At 48.3% G+C, this 26,472-nt stretch overlaps 1 long non-coding RNA gene across 1 annotated transcript in view; it reads left to right on the top strand.

The window, feature by feature from the left end:
• Positions 1-1,062: 1,062 nt before the first annotated feature.
• LOC128111134 (uncharacterized) overlaps positions 1,063-26,472 on the top strand; it is a 123,562-nt gene continuing 98,152 nt past the window's right edge. Inside the window, exon 1 of the long non-coding RNA XR_008218499.1 lies at positions 1,063-2,982. This is a non-coding gene — a long non-coding RNA (uncharacterized LOC128111134). The remainder of the gene's footprint in view (positions 2,983-26,472) is intronic.

The following is a 26,472-nucleotide window of genomic DNA, read 5'->3' as shown; positions in this document are numbered from 1 at the left end:
TATTATCTATCTATCTATCTATCTATCTATCTATCTATCTATCTATCATCTATCTATCTATCTATCTATCTATCTATCTATATGAATTTAGGTGTTTTTTTAAATTGTGTCTCACTATTTACCCCAGGCTAACCTTAAACTCAAAATTCCCCCTACTTTTACTTTTCTAGTGCTCACATGCATATACTATATACATATACATACTATTAGCATACATGTGGAAGTCAGAAGACAGCTTGTGGACGTTGCACACACACATACACACACACACACACACACACACACAATAAATAAGCAAATAAATAAAAATGCACATAAGAATTCCAAACTATTTGCTGGGTACGGTGACTCACACCCATAGTCCTAGTACTAGAAAAGTAAACATTGAGTGGGACTTTAGGATCAAACTCAGATCTTCTGCCTGTCCCTAGTTTGAAATTCTTTTTTTTTCTTTTTTTAAAAATTATTTTGTGTGTATGAGTGTTTGCCCACATGGATGTATGTGCATCATGTATGTCTGGTACTCTTAGAGGTGCCCAGAAGAGGGCATCGGATTCCCTAGAACTGGAGTTACAGATGGCTGTGAACCACCATGTAGGTGCTGGGAATTGAACCTGTGTCCTTTGTAAGAGCAGCTGGGGCTTCTAACTGCCCCTTCATTTGAAATTCTTGAGAATCAAGATTTATTTCTTCTCACTTGTTTATTGATTCCAATAATCATTTCTGTATATCAATATGGGTTCGTGGATGTGAATTTTGTACTTTGGGTTCTAATCTAACATTCCTTCATTCTGCTGCTCACATAATTCCAACGCTGACTCTTGGCTTTTTCTCTGTCCACTTCTCTCTCCTGTCCCCACGTTTATCATGGACTGTGTGTTTTCTTTCTTTCTTTCTCTCTTTCTCTCTTTCTTTCTTTCTTTCTTTCTTTCTTTCTTTCTTTCTTTCTTTTTTTGACACGGTTTCTCTGTGTAACAGTCCTGGCTGTCTTGAATCTCGCTCTGTAGACCAGGCTGGCCTCGAACTCACAGAGATCCACCTGGATCTGCCTCCCAAGTGCTGGGATTAAAGGCGTGCGCCACCGCCGCCCGGCCTGTGCGTTTTCTTTAAAGTGCTTTTTCATTTCCTGTCACCCTAGGATGTTCCAGACTCACCCTATATTTCCTGCTGCAGCTCTGGAGTCAGCCGTCCCTCCCAGGACCCCTGCAGTTCATTGAACTGGGGAAAGTACCAGAAACCATGACCGGGGTAAGAAATATGCTCAGGTAAGCAGTATGCTATCTCTGCCATACTGAGAAGGAACCAGAATCTTGGAAAGATTAACCAATTTACCCAAAGTCCCATGGCTGCTATGCTAAACTTGGCTCATTTCATTAACAAACATAATCTGCCCCTTCCCTCAATTATTAACCTCACACTGTCCACAGTGTGTTCAGGTGACAGGAAGCGAGGAGAGACCATGCCCACAGGGCCTTCTTCTTGTAAATTATAAGTCGCCGTAGCTGTGAATCATGGTTATCATAAGCACTGCTTCGTATTCTTTTGGGATGCTGGAAAGTCTTTGTGCATACATGGGATCTCGCAGGCCCTAATCATGTGCAGTGAGCCGCTAAATCAAATGGGAATTTGACCAGCCTCCCATGTATTCAGGCCCAAGTAGGACAACAGCTATGCAAGAATTGAGTTGGGTGTGTTCTCTGAGAGTCTCTGCCAGGACCCCTGCAACCCTGGGGCATAGAAATAGGCCAGCCCTGCCAACAGCACCTATATCTGCCAGCTGGTACCCCTCTGCCACATGGATATGCATGCCCTTAGAAGCTGCCAACAGGAGGAAAGGAGAGTAACATCTGGAAATTGCCAGAACTTAGCCGATAACGGGAACAGGAGAGCCAGTGAAGGCCGTGGGAAATTGCAGGCCTATGTGGATGGAGGCTTTGGGTCTCTGCTCCCCTTCTGACTCAGATGGCTGTCCAAGGTGGGTGGCCCAACAGAGACAGTGAGACCTCTGACTGAGTTGGGGTCCTTGAGCAAGGCCTCTTCTTCAGTCCTTTGCCCCTCCTCCTGCACCCTAGGAAGGCCTTCTCCAAGGGGCCAGTCCCTTCCATCTGGAACTTTCGTCTGAAGTCTCCGGTAGGAGAGGTCCAGAGACAAACTGCCGTGGCTTACGACACAAGAGGCTCTAAGTGTTTTCCCCTCCTACAAATACTATCCCCGCACCATTCAGCAGGATGGCCCGTGGGTCTGGGTGCCACCGTGGGAGGCCTGCGTGGCAGTTAGGGCTCCAGTGCAAGCAGATCTCGGGATTCCACTGTCCATTGCTATTTATCACGCATGAGAACAAACAGACCAAGGACAAAGGGTCTCCAGCAGGTGGCACAGGACACTACTTCATCCCTTCTCTAGTCCTCTGACAAGAGCGTGGCCCCAGGAAGCGCCCCAGCACAGACAGCATGGCAGGCTCATCAGTCATGAGGGTGCCAGACCAGTTGTCAAGTGAAGCCTTGGCAAGAAGAGGGCCTGGATCTGTGGGAAGCATCCACCACAGGTGCTCTCTCCGGGGGACTTGGCTGGAGTGCTCACCTCCCTTCTCACTTGGCAGTAGCTGGGCTCGAAAGGAGCCACGGGGAGGCTGCAGCTGTGGGAGCTCTGGGGGCGGGGCAGCCTGCTTGGCAGCCTCCCCGTTCTCTGCCTGGGCTCTGCCTGGTTGTCTGATCTTCCGTCTTTCTTTTGGGGATGGATCTGCTTCTGCAGCTGGCTCAGTCTCCTCCGTTGCCCCACATCCCAGCAGCCACCCTGGCATCGTTCCTGCAGACCTGGGATCGGAATGCTGAGCGCACCCACCGGCATCTAGCAAGACACACCCTTGGCTCTCTCTGGGGAGGACTGAGCAGGACTTCGATGTCCCCCTTCCACAAGCATTTTTGAAGAGCCTGCCACATGCGAGGCACCAGTACGTTCATAGGAGTAAAGCCTGGTGTAAATGTAAGCGGCTCCAAGGGGTGCATGGAATGGGCTCCTGAACCCCTTTCCCCAGCCCCAGCTCCTGAACCACAGTCCCTCTTCCATGGCATTTTTCCAGGGACCGTCCTTCTAGTGTCTGGTAATCAGGCAATGACAGGAGAGAGTGGGCTGTGGCTAGCAGCCAGCACCTGTGGTACTGAGCATGACAGAGCCATCCAGCTCCATTCTTCTTCCCAGTACGGAGCCAGCCGCCGCCTGCCACATGCCCAGTAGCTTCAGACCATGCTGGTGCTGCTGAGGACATGGGAAGGGGTCCTGGGGATGAAACTGGAAAGAAAACTAAGTCAGACCTGCAGGTCCGTTTAGCCCAGGTGAGGGTGTGCTAGGTCTCCTGGAGGGCCTTTGTGTTCCGAGCGTGGGAGCCAGCCTCTCAGAGCTGGGAGTAGTGCGGGCCACAGCGGGCCAGTGCTGGGCTTCTGAGGCAGGCAGAAGCTCACAGGTGAACAGTCACACTGGAATTGAGGAATAAGCAAGCAGCTGGAAACACAGAGGGGCTTTGTCCGAAACCCTCTATTACCCACCCCAAACCTCCCATCTGCAATCCCTTTGTCAATTTTAGGGACCCTTCCCCAAAGGAACTAATTGATTTTTAGATGATAGATGATTGGTTTGTGGTCGTTTGGTGCTGAGAATATTTGTGTTTGCTCTTCACTGTACACGGCAAGAACAAAGCGGGGGCTTCTGGGAGCTGTGGACTCCAGCCCTTGGACAGCCCTTGGGAGCTATAGAGTGTTCTAGGGAGGTATATTGTCACAAACAATACATTTCTCTACAAGACCAGTTGCCTAAGGACTCTCAGTGAAGAGGACCTGAATGTCCAAGACATCAACATGTTCATAATTTCTGGTCTCATTTTTTTTTAAGATTTTATTTATTTATTATGTTTACAGAAGAGGGTGCCAGATCTTATTACAGATGGTTGTGAGCCACCATGTGGGTGCTGGGAATTGAACTCAGGACCTCTGGAAGAGCAGTCGGTGCTCTTAACCTCTGAGCCATCTCTCCAGCCCCCTGTTCTCATTTTTTAATGTTCACTTTTGCACCTAGGTTTATATTTGTGACTTTTGTTACAGAAAATTTCGAAAGAGTTCTTGCAAGGCAGGTTTTCTGATTATATTCTCTTTGCTCTCTCTGTTAATTGTGGTAAAGATGTTTTTAATTGGATGAGGCCCATGGTCAACTCTTGCTATAGTTTCCTGAAAAATTGAAGCACTGTTCATGGAAGATATTACCTAGTCCTATATCTTGAAGGGTTTCTCTTATGTCGGGGAGGGGAGAGGAGGTTGAATCTTTTACATGCTGATATCCAGTTTCTCCAAACGCCACATGTTAAGGAGGTTCCTAGCCAATGTGTGATTTCAGCACCTTCAAACACAATCAGGTTACTGTAGATGCGTGAGTTTCTCTCTGGGCCCTCTCTGCTCTACTGATCCTGTGTGTGTTTTTTATCAGCATTATGTCGCTTTTATATACCATGATATATTTTGAAACCGGGTATTGTAATATAGTTTCTTTTGCTCAGGCTTGCTTTGGCTATTCAGGGTCTTGATTAAATTGGAGTCCCTTCATGCTTATCTAATGAAATAGAACTCCAATAATATATGACATACATATATTTACAGTTGTTGTATCTACCTGGTGGGTCATTCCCTTTATAGATCTGTAGTAACCCCCGAGTCTCTTCTGAATTTGACTTGGAATACACTTTGATGGGTGGGTATATAAGCCACTCTAGCTTGCTTTTGAATTCACTCTGCGTGGGATACAGTTTCCCATCCTTTCAATTTTAGTGTTTGTGTGGCAGGGAGTAAGTTTCTTGCAGGCAACAAATTGTTGGGTTTTGTTTTTCAATCCAGCTAGCCAAGGAGTCTTTAAATCAGAGAATTAGCTAGTTTACATTTAAATAATGGCTTTGAGATTCATCTATGTTGCTATCATGCATAGTTTATTTGTTTTATTACTGCTATATAGAATTTCAGTATATAAAAACCATATGCTGTTTATCCGTTAGGGTTGTGTTCATTTCTTAAATGTTAGGAATACGTACGGTGGCTACTGACTGTGTCTCTGTCTTCTATAAGTATTTTATTGACATTTTTTTTTAATCTCTCTCAACTCATTCCTGGGAGTGGATCTGCCATGTCATGGCTTATCACAAAATAGGTGTGCGTCACACTTAATTAGAAATTGTTGCACAGTGTTCCTGACATTCTCTCCAGCCATGCATGAGATGATCTGTTGCTCTGCATCCCTACCAGCACTGGGCATTGCCACTCACTCTTTTTCTATTCTAGCCAATCAGTGCAATAATAAGGAGTCATCCAATTTTTAGGATGCTGTTACAGCGATTCGGTCTTTACCCTAACATGAGAGAGGGTGGAAAGGCATGCGCTTGATGAACTGTATGGCATGCGCTTGATGAACTGTATGCATTTCATTTCCCCATTCAGCCTACCCATGGGCCCTAGGAGGAGACCTGGGCAGGCAACCCTGGTTTAGTCTCCAGAACGGCAGGGTGGAGGGAGCCAACAAATAGCTCTGTGCTATTTGCCAGATGCTTTGTACGTTACTTTCATTCTCACAGCAGCTCCAGGGGACTTATACATTTATTTATTTACTTTTAAAGAAAGTAACCTAGAGGCGTGGGGAAAAAAAATGTTCCTGATCTCAACCAACAAAATAGAAGTGAGACCAGGGTTTGAGCTTGGCAGTCTGAGTCTGGCATTTCACTGTGTCCTGTGCCAGGAAGAAGCTCTGGCAAGTGTTGAGTGAGCATTGCTAGGGACCAGCACAGAGGCCACCATGGCGATTTCTCTGTGGCAAGCATGTAAGACAGCGCCACAGCACACGCCTACGAGTGAGTCGTGTGGAGTTTGTGAAGGCTCTGGCACTGCTAATTAACAGCCAGCCGCTCAGGGCATGGTAACCTGTGCCGGGTTGAGTGGGAAATAAAGGGCCTTACTCACAAGGAGCTCTCATGTGACAGTTCACAGATACTCTGGGTTCATGCAGAACATGCAGAATATTCTCAGAGACCACAGAACAAGCCCAAAACAAGGCATCGCAGGGGCCAGGGAGAGTCCTAGCGAAGGTGGCATTGGCCAGGTGAAGAACAAGGGAGTTTTGACAAGTAGAAGAGGCGGCAGATGCACACTCACCGGCTTGTGTGTGGCTGTGGAAAGGTGGAGAAAGCTGGTTGTTGCTGCACTGCAGAGCACCCAGGGGCCTTTGGATGCGGCACTCTGGCTCCCATCCTAGAGACTTCGTTACGTCTCCCGTTTGGAGCTGGAGACTTATCTGGGAAGCTGCTGGCTCTTACTTGAACCGCTGGGATAGTCCCAGGGGAGCCCTCGCGCACCTAGGGGGAGAGCCTTCCCACAATCCATTTCACCTGCAGCTCACCGGCTGGCCCTGCTCTGCTGGGATAGGTTCCTGGGGAAATAGTCCTGGCCAGAGAAGCAGAAGGATTGTTTTTTTGTTTGTTTGTTTGTGTTTTTTTAAATCAGGATTAGTTCTTCAGTTGCCAAATTGAGTTGTTTTAGGTTTTGTTGTTATTGTTTTAGCTAAGTGCTACCGGTCTAGGACGACACTGCCTAGTAGAACTTCCGACAATGAAGGAATGTTCTGTAATCCACGCTGCTCAGGATGACAATCACTCGTTCCCACATACCTATCATAGACTCCAAACATAGTGAGTGCCCTTGAGAGACTGATTTGAGCGCTGGTTAATTTACAAAGCGGCATGTGGCTAGTGGCCGCTGCTGTGGAATGTTTGTCTAACGAGGCGAAGATGTGTTACTTTTGTTTTTGTTTTTTTTTTTTTTTTTGGTTTTTTGAGACAGGGTTTCTCTGTGTAGCTTTGTGCCTTTCCTGGAACTCGCTTTGGAGACCAGGCTGGCCTCGAACTCACAGAGATCCACCTGGCTCTGCCTCCCGAGTGCTGGGATTAAAGGCGTGCGCCACCACCGCCCGGCGTTACTTTTGTTTATGCTGCACATGTTTAACAATGTGAGGATGTGTGTTTAGTTATGTTGTGTTTTGCGTCTGTAGTATTGCATCTGTTTCACCTTGCCTGCCTAAGGCACCTGATTGGTCCAATAAAGAGCTGAATGGCCAACAGCTAGGCAGAGAAAGGAGAGGAGGGGCTGGCAGGTAGAGAGAATAAATAGGAGGAGAAATCTAGGCTCGAGAAGAAAGAGAGAAGGAGGAGAGAGAACGAGGGAGATGCCCAGGGCCAGAAGCCAGGCAGCCGCCAGCCAGCAGACATGAGAAGCAGTGAAAGTAAGATTTACAGAAGGAAAGAAAAGTAAAAAGCCCTGAGACAAAAGGTAGATAAAGAGAAACAGGTTAATTTAAGTTAAAAGAGCTAGCTAGAAATGAGCCTAAGCTATGGCCGAGCATTCAAAACTAATAATAAGTCTCCATGTCATGATATGGGAGCTGGTTGGTGGTCCAAAAGAAAGAGCCTGGTACAGGCCACCATCTTGGATAGGGTGGAGCTGGAGGATCTTGGGTGGAAGGCAGAACTGTACCTCTGAGTCCACACATGAACAGGTTCTCAAGGCTTACAAGACATTTTCAGGATCCTAGTGACACAGAGCAGGGGAACGCAGGCAATGTTTTGTGAGAGTAGGCAAGCAAATAAGACCTCCCAATAACAAGCATGAACAGGCATGGTGTTCTACACAGCCTGGGAGTTCATTATCGGAATCAGATGGTCAGCCAACTTGGATGTGGAAAAAAAATGGGCACTGGTGAAAGCTATAACTACATTGCAACATGCCTGCTTTTATTATTACCACTGTAAGTAAAGCTCCACCCCCCTGCTCCAAAGACTATCAAGTTTCATCATTCATTTTTTTTAAAAAAATAGTAATGACTTCTCTTCCCTGAGGCCTGTTATGTGGCACTCTCTTAGCCTAAATAATCATCCTCAAGTTGGGAGTTATGGAGGCCATTTGTACTTGAAGTGACTGAAGCTAAGAGAACTGGCCTCATGAGTGGTAGCACCCCAGTGACATCTTTGTCTGCTCTGGGCCCATCCTTTAGAACACAGTAAAGTGACAGCCCAGACACCCCAGTGTACAAAGGGTAGCTCAGCTGTGACTTCACATTGTGACCTCAGGATCATGAGTTGACTGGGAGAGCTGGGGGGGGGCACTCATGGGTTCTTTCATCCAGACACTTTCAGAGGAAACTCTGCAGACAGCATTTGCTAGCGTCCAGGCACCTGTTAGCACTGCTTGCCACAAGGCAGCTTCCAGGGAAAGGGCGGGAATGGGAGGAATCACGAATCTGCTGACTGGGGGAGTTCTGCAGTGGAGACACAGTCCCACGGTTACCTGAGCAACCTGAAGCCATTTCATCCACTTGGGTTTTTCTAACCCGGTGATAAGGACTGTAATTGTAGATCCTGCCACTCTTTTCAGGAGCCGTGGGGAAATTGCATGCCAGGCCTTCCTAATTCTGCTCCTGTTGTTCCCTTTTCCCTTGTTCTGACAGACTTTTTCACGGTACACTGGCACACTTTCTCCATAAGCTCTTCCCTTCCCCTCCCATCTTTTCATTTGTTCCTGGATGCTCATTTCGAAACCTTAAACTGTTTTCTGTGTGTAGATTCTTTCTTGAAAGGGCTGGGAGGCAGGAGAGGGAGAAGGAACAATTATCCTAGTTAGTAATGCTGGGCCCTGTGCAGGCCACTTCAGATTCAAACTGTACCACCCAGCCTGTGGCATTCAGGGAGAGCCGAGGAGCAGGCTGCCCCCCCCCCCTCCGGGAGCCTCAGACATTTGGTTAATGTCTGCAGCTGGAGGCACCTCCGACTTTGGTGCTAACACAGTCCTTATTCATGTCCTTGGAGGCCACAGCAGAGCTTTCACAGCTGTCCCTTGCTGAGAAGCTCAGAAACATTCCAGCACAGAGCCCTGAGGTGGTGACTTCGGGACCTTCCAGGGCTCTCTCTCTCCAAGCTATGGCAATAGGAATCAGTTTCTACAACATGCTGCATGAAACCCCAAAAATGACCCACTGTAGGGTAGAGGGGTTGTCTAAATGTTAAATCATGCTGTTGGAGAGACGGCCCAGTGGCCATCTGTGAAGAAGGTAGCCATGGACGGACAGACGGACGGATGGACGGACAAGGTCTTGTGTGTCATCGTGACTTTCAAGCAAGCTGTGAAGATGAAGGAATCAACCAGCTCAAGTCTGGGTGGTGTGGCTGAGGGAAGCTGAGGGTCCTCTGTGGCTAGAGTGTTGGGAATGAATACAAGGGAAGACAAGACTGATAGATATGGTACCCAGGGCATGGAAGGCCTTGGGAGCCATGGAAGGCTCTGAACTTTTCCCTGAGAACCTTGAGAAAGCCAGGAGAGGGTTCCGACTCATACCAAATCTTGTGTTTTACCCCAAAGGGTTATCAGATGACAAGGAGGGTAAAAAGACAAGCTAGAAGATGAGAAGAAAGAGAAAGATGGAGACTTCCTAAGAGGCCAGGAACTCCAGCCAGCAGAGAGGGGGCTGGAGTCTGAGGGGCCATGATGCCTGGGCAGTGATGGTTCGTGCCGAGGAGAGGTGGCCCACCAGGCACCCACACCCCTGTTCCCGTGACCACTGGTACGTACTTACCTAGCAATCTCCTCTGAGAAGCACTCCCTGTGACATCCCTAGGAGGGTGGGTGTGTCACACTCTGTCATCTGCTCTCCCTCCCTCAACGCCCACCCTACCCCCAGCTCTCCATAATTTGGCTTTCACCCCAGAAACTACTCAAGCAGCTCTTTTGATTACCAGAGACCTAAATTGCCTAACTCCTCCTCCTCCTCAGCCTTCAAAAGTCTCCCTGTGTATGTTTTACAGACCCTGGCTATGGAAATGTGGACCAAGCTGTAGCAGTCTCAGCCTCAACTGGGGGCCTACGAGAAATGCATTCACAGCCCAACCCATGGAATCAGTCTGTGCCTTAGCAAGAAGCTGGGGTCTAAGGGGCGTGCTTCTAGCTGCTCATATTTAGGGAATGACACTTCCTTCACTTTGTCACACTGAGGAGTAAGGGCTGCTGTCTTCCTACTGAAGGCCGCCTCCCAAAGCTCAATGACTATCAAGCAACGGACACAGGGCTTTAACTCTGGGGTTTCCCACTCAGGTTCCAATGGGCGAGGAAGTCAAGATGGAGGAGAACAAGCTAAGCACCAGAGGGTGGAAGCATGTCTCTCACTGGGTTTGAGTTAGGATTTCCCGGTCATGGGCAGCCTCATTCAAACTTTATTTGGGGCTAGGAAGGTGGCTTAGTTGGTAAGGTGTTAGCTACGCAAACCTAAAGACCTGAGTTTGGATCCCTAGTACCCACATAAAAGCCAGGTGATAATAGTGTATGTCTATAACCCCAGCACTGGAGAGGTGGGAGAGCTCAGGGCCAGCCAGTCTAACTGCACTGGTGAGCTCCAGGTTCCATGAGAGAGCCTGCCTCAAAAACTGAGGTGAAGAGTGACAGAGGAAGACATCTGATGTGTAGAGGCTCCGGCCTCTACACACACGTGCATGTGCACTGTCATGTACATATACATGTCCGCACACACACAACTTGATGTGAAGTGAGACCTGGCTGTCTGAAGAGCTATGTTGGATATGGGGAATCTGGGCTACTTCAAGGCCAACAGAGCAGGATAGATGAACAGGGTCTCTGGGTGAATAGTTGGCTCAGGCGGAGTACTGGAGATGCTGGGACACTGGCCAGTGTTTCGTTTATTTGTTTGTTTGTTTAATCACATTTTGCCAAGATTCACCAAGGGCTTGGAGGTTGCCCAAGCAGGAAGTACTAGCCCGCTCCTTGGTGCAGGACAAGCCCCACCTGACTATCAGAGGAGGCGGAATGCCTCAAAGAAAATCTGTGTGTTGCTTGGAAGGGGTTTAAATAGCGGAAGGATGGAGAGCAACCAACATCGCCTCAGACAATATCCTAGTCCACGCTGTCGCGCGAGCGGGCTCACAAACCCACTTTCCTGTTGCTTTGGTTGTTTTCCACCTCTTCACAGTCTGACTGGCATGCACGCCCTCTCGCATGAGGCCCACGCCATCTCTGTTCCCTCATGGCTAACCACGACTCATCTGCCTTCTGCCCTGGTCTGTGGTGGTATTGTGTTCCCCAAAATATTGTGCATCCTAATAAACTTATCTGGGGTTAGAGAACAGAACAGCCACTAGATATAGAAGCCAGAAAATAGTGGCACACACACCTTTAATCCTATCACTTAGAGGGCAGAGATCCATCCGGATCTCTGTGAGTTTAAAGCCACACTGGAAACAGCCAGGCATGGTGACTCATGCCTTTAATCCCAGGAAGTGAGCCTTTAATCCCAGGAAGTGATGGCAGAAAGCAGAAAGGTATATAAGGTGTGAAAACCAGGAACTAGGCAGGTTAAGCTTTTAGGCTTTTGAGCAGAGTTCAGCTGAGATTCATTCTGGATGAGGACTCAGAGGCATCCAGTCTGAGGAAACAGGATCAGCTGAGGAACTGGCAAGGTGAGGTGGCTGTGGCTTGTTCTGCTTCTCTGATCTTCCAGCATTCACCCCAATACCTGGCTCCAGGTTTGTTTTTATTAATAAGACTCTTTAAGATTCCTGCTACACTGGTCCATCTTTCCTTCCTTTGAACTTGCACTTGCGTATGTCTTTGGTTGTTTTTCAAGTCCTTTTTTAGTTTATAACTTCTTTCAAGAGTTTTATGTTCACTGAGTGTGGTCAGCACGTGCCTTTAATCCCAGCACTTGGGAGACAGAGGCAGACAGATCTCTCTGAATTTGAAACCAGCCTGGTCTAGATAGCAAGTTTCAGGCCAGCCAACGCTACTGTGGTGGTTTGAATGGGAATGGCCCCCATGGGCTCATGTATTTGCATGCTTAGTCCCCAGCTGATGAACTATTTGGAAAGATTAGGAGGTGTGGCCTTGTTGGAGTGGGTGTCACTGGGGGTAGGCTTTGAGATTTCATAAGCCCACACCAGGCCCAATGTTAGCTCTCTCCCTCTGCCTTTGAATCAGAATGTAACACTCTCAGCTCCACCCCAGCACCATGCCTGTCTTCATGCCACCACACTCCCCACAGAGATGATCCTGGCCTAAGTCACCCTCTGAAACCAGAAGCAAGGCCCCAGTTAAATGCTTCTTCTTTTAAGAGTTGCCTTGGTTGTGGTGTCTCTTCTCAACAACAGAACAGCAGCTAGATAGCGAGACCTCATCTCACAAAAACAAGACCAAACAAACAAAACGCATCTTAGGCTTTACTGACTGAGCTGGCTGGAGGTCCACGCACCCTCTCTTTTAAAATATATCATTTCTATGGCCTTGTGGGAGGCACTGGGTAATGTTATCTCTAAGGTACTTCTCTGACTTGGGGCAGATCTGTGTTTAGTGGAGGCTGGCACAGGGATGACCAGTCCATAACTCTGTCTCGAGAGTCAAACCTGAATGAGTCCTCCTCCATCAACGTGTTCCACTCTGATTTCCAGTTTGGAAACCATCCATTCTGTTGATATCACCATCTTCCCTGTCACGGCATAAAACCTCATCTCCTTCAATTTCCCCCTCTTATCTAATTCTGGTATTTAATCCACCACAAAGTATGGTTGATTCTATTTTTCATGTTTTTTTTCAAATCTTTTTTGAAAATACTTTATTTTTGGGTGCTTGTGTGTGTGCACATGTGTGCAGGTGCCCAGCAGATGCCTTAAAGCTGGAGCTACAGGCCATTGTCAGCTGCCCAATATGGGTGCCAGGAGTTGAACTCAGGCCCTGTGCAAGAGTAGCAAGCATTCTTAATCTCTGCGCCATCTCTCCAGCTCTTCCAATCGATTATTCTACTATTCTCTACTATGCCTACCTTTGCACTTGTTAAGACTAGTTGAGGTCTCTATTACTTTCAGTAAGTTTTATTTGTTTAGGCTTTTGTTGTTGTTTGTTTGCTTGCTGTCTTGTTTTGTTCTGTTTTAGACAGGCTCTCCTGTATCCTGGGCTGGCTTTGAATTCACTGTATAGCTGAGGATGGCCTTGAACTCCGAATCCTCCTGCCTTCACCTCCTGAGTGCTGGGCTCACAGGTTGAGCTACCATGCCTAGTTTTCCTTCCTCTCTTTTACAACTACTTCCAGATCTATGCTGGAGCCCAAGATGCTGGCACTAGCCCTTCAGCCCATCTTTCTGTGAGAGATCCTGAGCCCAGGAAGTCAGGCTTGGGCACTTTGCTGTTTGTAAGTACTGTCCGGCTCACAAGTCTCGGCTTCTTCCACACCTAAGCACCTGTGCGCATGTCAGGAGCCACACACTCTCTGTGCCTAAGTGCTTGGGGAGAAAATGCCACCATCCAAGAGAGGAGACTCGAGCCAGGATGACTGAGCAATCCAGGTACATCTTCGGGGTAGAGCCACGTCTTTGGAAGTAGCTAGGGTCTGCTTGGTGCAAACCTTGCCTTTCTAGTTTGCAGTTCCGGCACCTGCTCACTCCTCCCTGCCGCCACATGACTCAGCTTTGGCAACTCGTGAGCATGACAGGCTCCCACCTCTCCTTCCCACCTACCCCCACCCCCACAAGAGTTCTTTACCTTCTCGCCAAGTCTAGTGCTGACAGCTATCGTTTCCAAACTGTTCTTCAGGTCTTTCTTCGAGTTCAGGCTCTGTTCTTGTCTCGCTTCTCTTTCCCACTGTGCTGGAGAGCAAGCAACTGAAAGAAAGGAAAAGTTGAGCTTTCTATGCTAATTTTGCCCTCTCTCTCTCTCTCTCTCTCTCTCTCTCTCTCTCTCTCTCTCTCTCTCGTGTGTGTGTGCGTGCGTGCGTGCGTGCGTGCGTGCGTGCGTGCGTGCGTGTCTGTGTCTGTGTCTGTGTGTCTGTGTGTCTGTGTGTATGTGTGTGTGTCTGTGTGTGTGTGTGTCTGTGTGTGTGTGTGTGTGTGTGTGTGTCTGTGTGTCTGTGTGTCTGTGTGTGTGTCTGTGTGTGGTGCCCTCACTGAGCTGAAGGGGTAACTCCTTGGAGAGGCACTCATGGTCTCCTGTATCTCCAACACCCATCCACTATTTCATTTGCACACTATAAATATTTGTTGGCTGTCAAGGGTTATGAAATACAGAATGGAAGAACTAGCTGAGAAATTAAGACACTGGTCCCGTCTCCTATTCCACCTGTAATGGGTTTCTATAGGTCCTTCAACCTCTCCGGGCATCCACAGTCCTCACCATCCTCACCAACTTCTGCTTCCATTGGATCAGTTAGATAGTGGGTTAGATCATTTATTCCCAAGATCAGAGAGTAGAATGAGGTGGTGGAAGTGCAAGGAAACAGATCAGATCAAGACTTGGAAGACACTCCTGCTGCCAGAGTGTTCATTCTAGAGTCTTCATGTGTGTGTGTGTGTGTGTGTGGGTTGTGTGCCTTTGTGTACAGGTGTGTACTAAAAGCCAGAGGACGACACTGGATAACCTCTATCACTCTACACCTTGTCCCTTTAGACCATCTCTCTCATTGAGCCTGAAACCCATCATTTCTTTGGCTAGGCTGACTGGCCACCAAGCTTCAGTGATCCTCCTGTCTCGGCTCCCCACAGTGCTGAGAGTCTGCACACATACAAGGCCATGCCCAGATATTCATGGATGCTGGGATCTGAACTCAGGTCCTCACACTCATGCAGCAAGTGCTTTTACCCATTGAGCTGTCTGCCCCGCCCCTCTAGAATCTTAACCAATCAGAGAGTCCTCTTCTCTAGGAACCACTCAAGCCAGACTGATTACCTACAGACAGTCCTGTAGGAGAGACACTGGCCCTGGCCTCTAAGGGCCAATTCCATATCCCCATGGATGGAGAATGGCTTTGGGAGAACCTGGTGAGATGCTCAGTGTTCTGGCCTTCCTTTACTTTCTCACATGTCTTACTTGGCCCAGGGCTGAGAGATGGTTTCTGGGTTCTAGCCTGGTCTCTGGCATCGCAGAATTTCCTTGCCATTTCCAGCAGCACCTTAAAGTCAGGACTTTCCATGTCTGCAAGTTTGCTGGTGGAAGGCACAGGCCCTCCTGCTCGGATCTCATGGGTGAACTCCAGTAGAAACCACTCCTCAGGACCAGCTGAAACCCAGCATGCCTCTGGATCTGCTCCTCAGCCAGTCCCACCTGGCTGGAGGTTCTTAGCTGTGGACTCTGATCAAAATAAACACTTCCCAACACCCTTCAAAGCCTGCCCATAGATTCAGAAACCAAGCCAGGCCTCTCCTGCCCCATCCCATGGGCTTCGAGACAGGGACCAGGACTCCTCTATCCCTACCCCTATGACCCTACTTCTGTTTCAGATGTTGATGCGAGTCTGTTCTGTCTCATTGGAACTTGCTGAATCTAGCTGGGCTACTCTGGCTAGCAGTAGCTGCTCCATGCGATCAGCCTCCTGTTCCTCTCCTCCCCATATGCTCTTGACAGCATTTGCTCCCCCATCTTCCACACCCAGATGCTCTTCTTCTATAACTTGGAGAGTAGAAAAGACTTCTGATAGAGAAACTCCAGAAAAGATGGAATATCTTCCATGGGGCTGGTCAAATTGTTACTAGAAATTCTGAAGGGCCCCAGCTGGGGTGCCACATGTTACTGGGTAAGTTGGGATTTCCTCTCAGGATTCTCAGCTTCATTAATAAGACAATTTAAGAATAGACTCCGAAGGAAATTTAAAGATAATATGATTCATGTTTAAGTGAAGACCAGCAGGGCGGCAAAACCACAAATCCCAGGATCTGCCTGGAGGAGGGAGATAGAGAAAAGGAAGAGAGAAGGCTATGCCTTTCTGAATTGGGCATGGGGGTACAGCAAGTAGTCACATGGAAAAAGGAAAATAGCTTCAGAGAAAGAGTGAAAAGGTCCAAGGTACTCATGAAAGGACTCTCAGTCTCTGAACAGCATTAGAAAGATGGAGTTAGGACTCAGATAGATGGACAAACCTCACAGAACCTCATAGCAGATCCTTAGCAACTACACAGACAGCAGGACTCTGGGAAGGAAAAGTACATTATCTATTGTATTGAGAGGATAAGTCTTCCTTCTGTCTCTTTAGCACGGCATTGGGGTGAATCTGCCTTCCTGAGGAGTGGCCCTGTAAGGGTTAAAGAAACTCCATTTTATGCCAAGCATCCATGTTGGCATCCACCAGCCATGTGTCTCTGACTCCAGTCTCTGGAAGATAAGTTCCCAGTAACCCTGACTCAGCCATGAAATGCACAGCCATGACCATCTATTGGTTATGATGATTAACTGCTTATTTTGCTTCTGTAACTTGCTTACACAGACACCAAGGATTGTTCTGGGCCACTTAATTCAGCAGAATAGACCAGGTTTTGCTTGATTTCATAGATATTGAAGGTCTTCTTATGGTTTTCATCTTTAAAAATCCTCCCTCCTCCCCCCTTTCTCACAGCAATCTCAAGACTGGCTCAGAGATTGTTGTCTTGCAACCAGCTAATCAATAAATCTTTTAATTATAATTGGATTGAGTCTATGGTCTTTCCCCAGAGGTCTCAAACTCTATAATAGCCCCTTGGCCAGGTAATTGACAGATTAACTCTGATGGTTTGGGTAGCTTGGAATGTTAGGTCTCTACCCAGGCCAGATGTAGATTCCATTTTATTAACCAGGAGGAAACAGCTTTCCCTCAATAGGCCTCCAGTGCGGCTATAATGTTACGAACTGCTTTTGTGACCGTCTGGGGATTCAAGTGAACTGGGAAGGCAAGAGCCCAAGCTGAAGGAAACCTCTCATGGAAGCCTACACACTGTGTCACTGGTGTGGGGACCTTTCATGGTTTAGAGTGGGAGGACCCTTTTTTACCCCTTTTATTGGAATTAGCTCCCTCTGATACCCCAAGGACTAGACGTGTTGGGAACATCTGTGAGACAGTTCCCAGATGTTGATGCGCTCTTGATGGGCGTCAACCAAGGATGAGCAAGAGGGATGAACTGAGATGTGGGAATCATGGTGAGTGTGATGGACAGCTGGACAATGGAGTCCTGTAGAGCACCTCCTTTGAGACCCTCAGAGAGAGCCAGAAACAGCATGAGCTGAGCCATGATCATCCATAGGGGTGAGGTATTTAGACCAGAAGTCAGCTGAGCTCCCTAAATCATCATTCTGGACTTACATCAGATCCAAGTTATAAGGCAATATTGTAGGCCCAGGATAGGACAAAACATGCAGTAGTAGTTTATATTCATGTGTCAAAATTCTAAGTGCTTCTATAAGGCACAATATCGCTTAATTTTCACACCAGATTCGCTACATATTAGCATTGCCTAGAGAAACAATGTCATAGGAGCTGGCCCATGCACTTATAGATGACCTACTGAGTGAGTCAGCAAACTAGAGACCTACAAGAGCTAATCACATGGGTCCAGTCCAGATCCAAGGGCCTGAGAACCAAGAGAGTTGGTAATCAGTTTCAGTTTGAAGGCAAGCACTCCTGAGACCCAGGAAGAGCCCAGGTGCCAGTTCAATTCCAAAGGAAAAGAGAAAAGCCAGCGTCTTCCTTCCAGGGCTGTCAAGAAGAAAGACAGACATCACTCAGGGGAAGGCCACCTTTTCTGTTCTTTCCAGGCCTTCAGTTGGCTGGTGAGGCCCATCCTTAGGAAGGGCAGTAACGACCTTTAATTAGTCAATTGATTTAAATGTTAACCTCATTCAGGAAAACACTCAAAGAAACACCTAGAATAATGTTTGACCAAGCAACTGGGTATTCAGTGACCATTCAACCTGACATGTGAAATTAACCATGAAATAGGTCTGGAGCAACTCTAGATCCAGGTAGAGAGAAAGGTGGAGGTGGTGCTGGTGGTGCTGGTGGTAGTGGTAGGGGTGGAGGTGGTGGTGGTGGTGGAGGAGGTGGTGGTGGTGGTAGGGGTGGAGGTGGAGGTGGTGATGGTGGTGGTGGAGAAGGTGGTGGTGGAGGTGGAGGAGGTGGAGGTGGTAGAGGTGGTGGTGGAGGTGGAGGTGGTGGAGGTGGAGGTGGTGGAGGTGGTGGAGGTGGTGGAGGTGGTGGTGGTGGTGGTGGTGGTGGTGGTGGTGGTGGTGGTGGAGGTGGAGGAGGTGGTGGTGGAGGTGGAGGAGGTGGAGGTGGTGAAGGTGGAGGTGGTGAAGGTGGTGGAGGTGGTGGAGGTGGAGGTGGAGGTGGTGGAGGTAGAGGAGGTGGAGGTGGTGGAGGTGGTGGTGGAGGTGGAGGTGGAGGAGGTGCAGGTGGTGGAGGTGCAGGTGGTGGAGGTGGTGGTAGTGGTAGTGGTGGTGGTGGATGTATAAAAAATAACAAGTTAAATAAAAATGACATGAAGGAAGTAATATTGGAGCTGACCCCTGGAGAACAGAGAGAATTTTAAGTGAGATGGGAGGAAAAGAAAGAACAGGAGGGGACAGTGTGAACAAAGAAATTGAGGCTCTGGGTACTGGCAGTGTGGCTTAGCTGGGAGTGTCTGCCTAGCATGTAGAGTCCTTGGAGTTGGATTGACAACATCACACTTGGATCAGCTCAAGTTATCCTCAACTACACAGGGAATTTGAGACCAGCCTAGGCTACCTGAGGCCTTGTCTCAGAAAGAAAAAGGAAGAAGAGGAGGAGGAGGAGAAGGAAGAAAGGGAGGATGAAGAAGGGAGAGAAAGAAAAAGAGGGTTTTTACATGCAGGCCAAGGGGATAAAATAGGCAATGTCCCAGGCCATGCTTTTGAGAAGCAGACTCTGGTGTGGAGAGAGGCATGGAGAATGCACATTGGGAGTGCTCCCCCAATCAGTATCTGGGGAAGCTGAGGCAGAAGTTCAGGGATGGGCAGAAGGAGACGCTGGGTGTAGGTGAACATTTCTTTCCTGCCACCAGTTCCCAAATAACCAACATGGAGACTGAATAATTATAAATGCTCAGCCAATAGCTCAGGCTTGTTACTAGCTAACTCTTACATTTTAAATTAACCCACATTTCTTGTCTACATTTTACCATGTGGCTTGGTTCCTTTTCTCAGTATGGCATGCCCATCTTGCTTCTCTCTGCATCTGCTGGTGACTCCTGACTCCTCCCTTCTTCCTCCCAGCATTCTCAGTTTGGCTCTCCTACCCAACCTTATCCTGTCCAACTGTTGGCCAGTCACCCTTTTTGTTGTTGTTGTTTTTGTTTTTCAAGACAGGGTTTCTCTATGTAGTTTTGGTACTTGTCCTGGATCTCACTCTGTAGACCAGGCTGGCCTCAAATTCACAGAGATCCGCCTGGCTCTACCTCCCGAGTGCTGGGATTAAAGGCGTGTGCCACCACTACCCAGCCTTGTTTTTGTTTTTGTTTTTGTTTTCATTCAACTTCTTTATTAAACCAATCACAGCGACATATATTCACATGGCATAAAGGACTATTCAACAGCTGGGTTCAGATGCATTCTCAACAAAAGCCTCAGCCCCAGGGAACTTGGTAGTCACAGTTGTTTAGAGAGGGCCTAAGTTAGGGAAAGGGCTCTGTTCTTGACACTGAGGAAAGCTTCTGAGATACATCCAAGGCAGACATGTTTCCAAAGTGACTTAGCAGCTCAGAGTGGTCTGTGGACAACACACTCATGAGCCATAGGGGAGATCAGTACTGAAAATGGTCCCGAGGAGGGCAACCCAGCATGCACTGCAAGTAAAATAACACACAGCAAAGGCTTCAATACATGTTTGACCCAGGCATAGAAAGTCCAATGGTTGGGGTCTCTGTGGGACAGCGCCAGAGACAGTAGACCTAGTCCCCAGAGACTATAGCACGGGTGAACAGTGACAGGATTCTTATGAGGGGTACTCTGGAAGACAAGTGTAGGCCCGGGATGTGATGAGAAGGCCTGGAGTCGGGGCTGGGGTTACAATAAGAAGCACAGGACAGAGGCATCAGTACCTGAGGAATTGGGGAGGAAGGAGTCAGGCAAAGGAACGGATAGAAAGCAGACGGAAGCAAGGGAAGTGAAGGCCAAGGGTATAGAAAGTTCTAGATTCAGGGTATCCAATGGGAGGGGAACTGAGGAACACACACAGCAGGTCATTAAAAAAAAAAATCTCTCCATAAGGGAGGAAAGGCTCATGAGACCCTGTCCCCAACAGAGAAGCTGCTGCCACCAGTGGCTTCTGCAGGAGGGAAAGCCAGTTTCCTTCAAGGGTGTGTCTGTGGTAGTGCGCCCTTGCCCCAGCAATGCCCCACATGAGTGAGTACATGGGCAACACAAATTGGACTTCCTGGGTCATCTTAAAAAACGGAAGTGAGTGGGTAAGTGGGGAGTGGGTCTTCGAGGAGTTAGTGGACATGGTGAGGAGAGAAATATGACCAAAATATATTATGAAATTCTCAAAGAATTAATAAAATATATTATTTTATTATATTATTATACAATATATTAAATATATTATAAAAAGTGGAATAAATATATATACATATATACATATGTATATCTTTTCTCTATAGATTTATGAGGTGAGACTATATATACATATGTATATATTTTCTCCATAGATTTATGGGGTAAATCAGAAAAGCAACATTTTAGACAGCATTGGATAAAAATAACAATGGCAGGCGCCCCGCATACTCATCTTCTCTGGGTGGGCAATATGCTGGGCGAGGCGTGTGCTGAATTCGTGTGCTTTTCATAACAACCCTACAAAGAGAGTATAGTATCCTCCTCTGTGGGATGAATAAACTGAGCTTCAGAGAGATTAATAATTTCTCCAAGCATACCCAGCTGGCAAGCCACGGGAAGAGATCTGAAAAAAAAAAAAAAAAAGAAAGGAAAGAAAGAGGGGTGGATGATCCAGATTTCTGTGATAGGGAACCAACCTCCTTCCCTCCCTCCCTCCCTCCCTCCCTTCCTCCTTTCCTCTCCCCTCCCTTCCTTCTTCCTTCCCTCCCTCTCTCCCTCCCTCCCTTCTTCCTTCCTCCCTCCTTCCTCTTTCTCTTCCTTGTGGGAGAGCATAAATATGTTCACAGGCCAAGGAAGAGCAGCAGAAGATGAACAATTAGCAGAGGAGTAAAGTGAAGCAGACAGGAGAAGGGGAGGTCAGCTGGTGGACGAACTGGGGAGATGCCGCTGCAGTGCAAGTCCCCCGTGACCTCTGTCCCTCTTCTGAGGGGAGGGTCGCTGCTGACCCCTTCCAGAAGGAGGAACGTGGATGGCTGGGGAGATGCCGCTGCAGTGCAAGTCCCCCGTGACCTCTGTCCCTCTTCTGAGGGGAGGGTCGCTGCTGACCCCTTCCAGAAGGAGGAACGTGGATGGCTGCTGAGACGGAGAGAGCCCGGGGCTTTTATGGTGCTGCTAGGGCGAGTTGTAAGCACTCCCTTAGGGATGAGTTAAGGGGACTTCTTTAGCAAAGGCCCAGAGATCCACTTGCTCAGGGGAGGGCTACTCTGAAAACCCGTGAGGCCCGTTCTGGTTCTGTTTGCAATCCGGTAATGGTGGGCTTCCGGGCCACGCTTGGGATTTGTACTGCCTGATGACAGAGCCGGTGGAGAACCAGTCTCCTAGTGTAGAAGGTGAAGGTGCTTTGGCTAGAGGCTCCCTGTGGCTCTTAGGGAAAACACAGTGCCTTGCTAAAGGCGTTACCCCTGCAGTAAGCATAGAAGTCCCACGGATTTTAGGAACGGGATCTATGCGAACTGATTAGCCTGAGACTCTGTGATATTGACAGATCCCGTGCCTTCTGTCTGTCCCTTATCACACGTTCTAGTTACTAGAAAACGCCTGTGGGTGCTGCTGATCTCAATCTGGGTCTCCAGCCAGCTCCAAGGCTGAAGACTTCCCGCAGGCTGTGCACTCCATCACAGTGGCAGAACCCAGAACGCATCCGGAGCAGCCTGGCTTCCTGGCTGCAGATAGCGTGTTCTCTGCCCTCTCCAAGGATCTGGGATTTATTTAGCCCGTTTCCGTGGCAGCGCTGGTGGCAGCAGCAGCATCTGCTTCCCCATGAGTCTGAATGAGTCACGGCCACCCACGCTAACCCTTGGCACAGCACAACCCTGCTGGGGACTACTGATAATAAGGCGGTGGGGTGTGGGGTGGGGGAGATGCCATGCACTCTCCACTGCCTCGTTGGCTTGCTGGCCTGGGTCAGACCCCATGGGGATGGTGCACCGGGCAGAGCTCTGAGAAGGATTTACCTACCCAGAAGCTTCAAATGCTCTCCCAAGAGCTGTCCGATCTGCTTCAGCTGACTTCAGGGCGGTTTACCTTGGCCACTGGCAGCTGCTACGGAGGCTTCTTGGGAGAGGACTGCAGGATTTGGGACTCATGAGTCCCGATCTCTTACCATCTAAGTTTCACACTGCAAAACGGTCTCTCTCCACAGCTAGCTCTGAATCCGTATTGACCTCTGGGTCCTCTGGCTGTCAATCTAGGACTTCCCTTTCTGACATCATCAGCCCATTCTCTCTGGACAACAGCCTCTCAAAGTGGATTCCCCCCCCACACCCCCCCCAGACTCCCCTCTTTAAAATGTACCATCCCTTCATCCTTCTTGTTGTGGTAATCTGAAAAAAAAAATCAGTTCACCCTGCATCATCAGGCTAAAGAAGCTTAAGGCTAACCTCAGAGATGTGTTCCTCTTGACTTCTCAGCAGGGAAGCATTGCCTGGGAGCTTGCTAGAATCCACAGTCCCCACCTTACCCCAGATAAACTATATCGAAAACTCCAGGGTACCATAACAATCTGAAAATAAGTCCTCGGGGTAACTCGGAGGCATGGCCGAGTTTGTGGTCCCTGGTCCAAAGGAAGGGTCTGCACCCACACCTTCTCCATCGCAGGGACTTGGTCCATGCTTCTGGGCAGGCTGCCAGCACAGCTGCAAATGTCTCTGTTGTAGGTGAGGCACACTGAAGGGGCTTGGGAAGTCAAAGACTCAGTTTGCTCCGACTCCGAGTCCTCCCATACCCTTTTCCAGATCACCCAAGTCACGTGGAAAGAAACCGGTGTGGGTTTTCTTATATGGAAAAGGCAGTAATGTCTCACCCGTTGTGGAAAGGGCCTTGAGGCTAAAAGAAAACCCTTTGGAAGCGGACTGGAGTCAGCCAAGTGCTTGGATGTGACTCCCAACGCTTTGCTTCCATCTTATTGGACAGATTCAGTCTCGGACATTGTTACCTTCTGGGACCAGAAAACGCGAAGGAGAGAAGAAGGAACGGTGATGGGAATTGGGGCATTACTACCACTTGTAGTGTTCATGTGTGTGGGGGGGGGAGGGGGTACGCATGTGCACATGGTCATGTGTTTTCCCTACCTTTTCACTTGATTTAGGAGCACTTCACTGAACCTGGAGCATGCCAGTTCAGCCAGAAGGGCTGCCCAGCATGCCCCAGGGGTCCTCCTGCCTGCCTGCCTCCCCAGGGTTGGGATGACAGGTGTATTATGCAATGCTGACTTTGTATCGTGGGGCTGGGGGTTCAAACCCAGACCCTCATGCTTGCATGGCAAACACCGGGAGCCACGAAAGGGGGCCGGGGCTGGGTCATGGGATGGGGGTGGGGGGAGCATTCCCAGGGCAACTGCCGTTGTTCATTCTAGAGTACACCATTAACGCTGTACACAGCATCAACAGCGCCCTCCCCCTCCCCCGAACTGGAGCCTCACTGCCTTCTGTTGAAGCAAATGCTTGTTGCCATATTCCTGGAGTCCACACACTCAGGAAGTGTGTAGTGAACGGTTGAACATGAACAGTTATTGACAATACCTTCCCCCAGTCCCTGCTTCCATGGACTTCATCATCTGTGGAGTTAAGTTACCCCAGGAGCTGGACAAAGAGGTTCACACCCCCAATCCCCAGCACTTGGGAGGTTGAAGCATGTGTTCAAGGCCAGCTGAGCTACAGCTGAATGAGACCGTGTCTCAAAAAACAAAACCAAACAAATATGTAAATGATTATCTGAAATTTGAAAAATATGCCGTATCGAGCAACACGCAGCTCAAGTAAAGACCTGGGCCACAGGGGAGCGAGGGGCGGATAGCGTCTGACTAAGGGTGGGCCCAAGAAGCTTTTCTTACAGATGAAACTTAGGTCCAAAAAGGTCAGTGGCCTTTCCAACACAGGCTCAGGGAAGCAAGCTGCCTGGTCTCTGGGCTTGATGTTTTTTGAGATGCTTTTTTTCCTCCCATGCTAATAACTAACAGAACTGTACATCTAGGCAACCATTTTTCAGTGTTCTACCGCCTTCCTATGCAGCAACCGCATCTCTTTAAGCCCAGCCGCCTGCACCGCCCCCAGCACCCAGCTTCAGAATCCAGTCTGCTCTTGCTGTTCTCTTGCCTCTGGTGGGAGATGTGGGATGTGTTTTGTTGAGGGCGGAACATCCAGTTCTCCCTGCCAGACCCTGCCTTCCAGCGTTTCCCTCACATCCACTCCCTACCTGCACGGGGACGCTACAGAGAGTGCTCCATTTCTGGAGGGCATCTGCCAGGCCCTGAGAGGACCCATCCCAGGAGCTGTGGACCAGAAAAGGTGGAGGGCAGTTGAACCAGTACCTTCTTGCCCTGCAGGCAAGAGCAGGCATCGGCTACTTTCACTTGAGCTCGCAAGTGAAAACAGTTACATAAGCCTCCCATCTGGCTTCCAGGGCACTTTTGAATGGATTCCATCCCAAGTCCATTAGTTTTATGGGGCCTCAAAAGACAGGGCAAAGCTGGGGCTCAACATCTCGTATCTCCATTATTTAGGCTTCGGTGCATCATGTCCTTTGTCGCCGCCTGAGGCCTCACTCCTTCCCCTCTCTCCTCACCTCTTTCACCCTCCCTCCTTCTCCTTCAGCAAGTCCTTCTCCACCAAGATTGCACTCAGCTACAAGCATCTCCGCAGAGCTGGCTCTGTACTGGGCTCACAGAGCTGACCCCTCAGGAGCTCCCTGGGGAGCAGGTGAGGTCCAGTCAGGATGCCTTCGTGAGAAGCTTGCTTCGTCCTGTCCTACCTTCTGTCCTTGCTCTTTCACAGGACAGTCATCTCTCTTGGGCTCTTATGTGCACCAAGCAATGAGCTGAGGGTTTCCTGGAGTCCTTTCATTCTAACTTTTCCTCCTTCCTTCCTTCCTTCCTTCCTTCCTTCCTTCCTTCCTTCCTTTCTTCCTTTTCTTTTTCTCTTTCTTTCTTGGTGGCTTGCCTTGTTTTTGTTTTTGAGTCAGAATCTCACTGTAGCCCAAGTTGGCCTCCCACTTGAGGGAATCCTCCTGCCTCAGCCTCCCCACCTTTTAAAGTTTCACATCTGGCGTTATCATTTCATTATTACACTCTGTTTACCTTATAGATAATAAATAATTACCTTAAAGATAATGTCCTGCTATGCCCTCTATATCATATGCCATATACTACATTTATATGTATTTTTTCATCTAAGGACATTATGGATCAGGAGGTATGTAAATTGTTAGAGGCTGCACAGCTGGGAAAGGGACCACCTGGAATGCCCCCAGATAGCCTGCCTCTGACATCCTTCCTACCGTGTCCTGCCATCCCCCCCCCCCCCCAGTATGTGGCAGCTGACATCCGTTCTCAGCTGAAATGAACAAGGAAAAGGAACCTTTAACTTAGCACCATCCATACCACATCTTCCTTTGAGACTCAGTGCTTTTTAAAAATTGCAATGTAAAAAGATGAACAGATTTATGGTGTTCATATTTCAATTCATGAACACAATGTGGAATAGCTAGTTATTTAACACAGGCATTGCTTCATACCTATGTTTTGTGTTGAGAACATTTAAAATCTACTTGGTAATTTTCAAGTGTATAATAGACTGCTCTGTTAACTCCAAGAGGTACAAAAAAAAAAAAAAAAAAAGAACTGAGTGATTCTAAATACCATGGACATGTGTACCTTGGATATCATTATCTTCTCATTTTCTGGGAGTTTGAAAAACTGGATGTGATGTTTTGATGATCATTTCTCTAGCTCTATGAACTTTTCTTCTTCCTTTTTCTTTTTCTGTTTTTTTTTTTTTCTTTTTGGATATAGGGTCTCAGATAGTCCAAGATGGCCTCAAACTCCCTATGTAGCCAAGGATGACCTTACTTTTGTTTTTTGTTTTTATTTTTGTTGTTGTTGTTTTTGTTGTGAGACAGGGTCCCTCTGTGTAGCTCTGGCTGTCCTGGAACTCCCTCTGTAGACCAGGCTGGGCTTGAACTCAGGGATCTGCCTGTCTCTCCCTCCTGAATGCTGGGATTAAAGGCATGCACCACCACTGATTTTTAAAAATCTTCCTGCCTCCATCTCCTGAGTGCTGGGATTATGGACATGTATCACCACGTCTGGTTTATGCAATACTGGGGATTGGACCCAGAGCGAGGCAAGCACTCTACCAACTGAACTCTACACACAACCCTGGTTTTCTTTTATTTTGAGAGAGGGCCTCACTTTGTTATTAAATTGGCTTAGAACTTACTAGATAGACTGGGCTGGCCTTGAACTTATGGCAATCATCCTGCC

Source organism: Peromyscus californicus, unplaced genomic scaffold (genome assembly GCF_007827085.1).
Source record: "Peromyscus californicus insignis strain IS unplaced genomic scaffold, ASM782708v3 Scaffold_15__1_contigs__length_86483966, whole genome shotgun sequence".
Classification (NCBI taxonomy): Eukaryota; Metazoa; Chordata; class Mammalia; order Rodentia; family Cricetidae; genus Peromyscus; species Peromyscus californicus.
The sequence above is the reverse complement of the archived record's forward strand: the minus strand, read 5'-3'. Positions and strand labels throughout refer to the sequence as shown.